Here is a 2,638-nt window from a genome sequence, read left to right on the forward strand (position 1 = left end):
TTCTTGCGATTTGCCGGCGGCCCGACTGCTCAATTTTCTCTGGCTGTTGCCTCCGTCTAATAGACCGCGGCAGGCTGGCAGCAAGCCGCTTTGAAATGTTCTCTAAATCGACCATTGCCCATTGGAGTACTGACAGCATTAAACTACCTTTCACATTTGAAGCGGTTATAAAATCATAATAGCCTATATATGTTAATTATATCAAATAGGATAGTTGTTTTGCTGAGTTCAAGCATGTTTCACATGCATCTAAAGCCAGTAGGGTTTATAACAGATTCTTGAAGGTTAAGGAAATTACATTTAAATTACTTTGAAACTCTGAAGCGATTATACAGTAATATATGTAAAATATATCGAATTATTTTATGCACTTAGGTCAACATTTTTACATGTCTTTGATTTATGCACTTGACTGGAAATTTCCTTTATGTCTTTCATTAATTTCCAACATCGATTTTTTTTAACCTTTTACATGAACAAGGATTATTTTGCGATTGCGACCTGTACAAATTAATTTTGAAGTGTTAAAGCACAAACAGTGAAGTACCGCCACCGGTCGAGAGGGGCAGCACCTCAACAAGACGGAAGAATTGTAAACCGGAAGATACCGTGTCCTGCCAGAGAGCACTCGTCGTCACGCGTTTTCAGTGTTTGAAGAGAGGATCAAGATACAGATTTAAGACAAAAGGCATCAATTACGATCGTTTAAGTAAGTACATGTTTCATTTTTGTGTAACGCAAGATTATGTTCATGTATATAAGTTGTTTAAATTACTTCGTTTGTTTGAACAAGTATGCTGCTAATCCCCTAGCTAAAGTGGCTAGCCAGTGTTAGCGAAGACATGCTGTTTTGCCTTTGTTACAGTACAAACGGAGGTTAAGCAAAGTTTTAGTTCTTTTATTTTTTATTTAAAAGTTGTTACACTAAGTTTGCTCTCTGCTGCTAATCCAGTTGCTGAAGTGGCATTAACAATGTGGTTTTGTTCATATTTTCTTGCAGATAACTTGCCCAGAGCACAGCATCTTGTGTACAGCATGAAGTTTTCAGCTATCAAGGTATATACTAGGCCTGTGTCTTAGTGTGCAGTGTTTTAACAGTATTGAAAATAGTGCCTTTAGTTATTGTTTTTTATTATTATGTAGACTTCTAGAGAGTCCAGAATGAAAGCAAGCACTGCACTGCAAAAAAATGAATGTCTTTCTTAGTTTTCTTTTGTCTTGTTTTCTAATATTAATATCTGAAAATTCTTAAATTGGGATACACTGACTTGGTAAGCAAGTGGCTTAAGATATTAAGTTTTGTTTATTGAAATAAATGATGAAAATAAAGAGGTTTTTGTTTACTTAAAACAAGTCAAAATATGTGCCTGTGCAGTAAGAAAAATAAACTTAATTCCAGTTTCAACTTGATCAACTTTATTTAAGTTTATTTTTCTTACTGCATTGGCAGATAGTTGAGAGCTCTTGATTTTTATCATTTATTTCAATAAACAAGACTTAATATCTTAAGCCACTTGCTTACCAAGTCAATGTATCTCAATTTGAGAATTTTTTAGATATTAATATTAGAAAACAAGACAAAAAACCCTAGGTAAGGCAATAATTTTTTGCAGTGTGAGGGAGAAGAACCAAGCCCTGAGGGAACGTAGTGAACGAGCAGGTGAGAACATGCACTCTTTCTTAAATTTTACTTTTTTTGTCTGTGATGTAGGTCCAATATTACCATATGCCTTTCATTTTGTAGCTTCGGATGACAGCGGCTCACTTTTGGCGTTGCTTGACAACACTTTGAGGCAGGATAAAAAGCTCCAGAAACAATTTGTATGTGTGCTAATTTTGCCGTAGGGTAATCTGAAAAGTAAAATTAAGTTTGTATATTGCATATACAGTCTGAATCCACAGCCTGTCTCTCATTTATGTATGAGAAATGTATTTTGTAACACTTTTTTTTAAATTTTCAGCTTTAGAGTATCTTCTCTAATCACCTGGACTGGTGTAGGGAATCAAGCATGTTTTAGATACCTGTTTCTGAAGACCATTGTTCAAAGTAAGTTAGATTTTTATATTTAAGTAGATGTGTATGGCCTTATGTTATTCAAATGGAATGACAGTTCTGTATTTTCTACAGGAGCCATCCGGAAGAACCCTGCAACCCAGGATGCCACTGATTGGGCTGTCCAGGTTAATGTTACGTGTTACCTGAAAGGAGCATCTGACCGTGAAGGTGGAAAAAGGCAGTACACAGCTGAGAGGGAACCACAGATGACCCCTTAAACCGAGGCTGACTACTGACACCCCAGCATCGCTGACAACTGGAAACATTTCTTTATCCTGCAGTCAGTAACATCAAGAATCCTGAAGTGTCACACTACACTCAACCAATCCACACTTCACTTTGAAAATTACTATTCTTTTTTTTTTTCAAATTCCCTGTGACCCTGCCTTAAGGGCAGCTCCTCGGATAGATACAGAATGGCGAGGTTGTTTGTCCTTTATACAGGTGCACAAGATAAAGTACTGATTATAAGCGCCTCATGCTTATACATTACATTCATGTGGATCTTTGTTTTAATATCTTTAGTGTCTTTTACTGGGTTTTTTTAGTCATGTGGATTTTTTTTTTATCATTCTGTTTATG

The 2,638-nt window shown here is 36.1% G+C and overlaps 2 long non-coding RNA genes across 2 annotated transcripts; both read left to right on the forward strand.

Annotated features, from left to right (window-relative positions):
- The first annotated feature begins 254 nt into the window (after window positions 1-254).
- Window positions 255-1,167, forward strand: LOC141282957 (uncharacterized). The gene is made up of 3 exons (XR_012337872.1): window positions 255-709; window positions 1,001-1,056; window positions 1,144-1,167. It is a non-coding gene; the product is annotated as an uncharacterized lncRNA (long non-coding RNA).
- A 367-nt stretch (window positions 1,168-1,534) lies between these two features.
- LOC135730145 (uncharacterized) lies at window positions 1,535-2,638 on the forward strand. Its single transcript, XR_010525901.2, has 4 exons — window positions 1,535-1,660; window positions 1,745-1,821; window positions 1,962-2,047; window positions 2,129-2,638. It is a non-coding gene; the product is annotated as an uncharacterized lncRNA (long non-coding RNA).

This window comes from Paramisgurnus dabryanus, chromosome 11 (assembly GCF_030506205.2).
Source record: "Paramisgurnus dabryanus chromosome 11, PD_genome_1.1, whole genome shotgun sequence".
NCBI lineage: Eukaryota > Metazoa > Chordata > Actinopteri > Cypriniformes > Cobitidae > Paramisgurnus > Paramisgurnus dabryanus.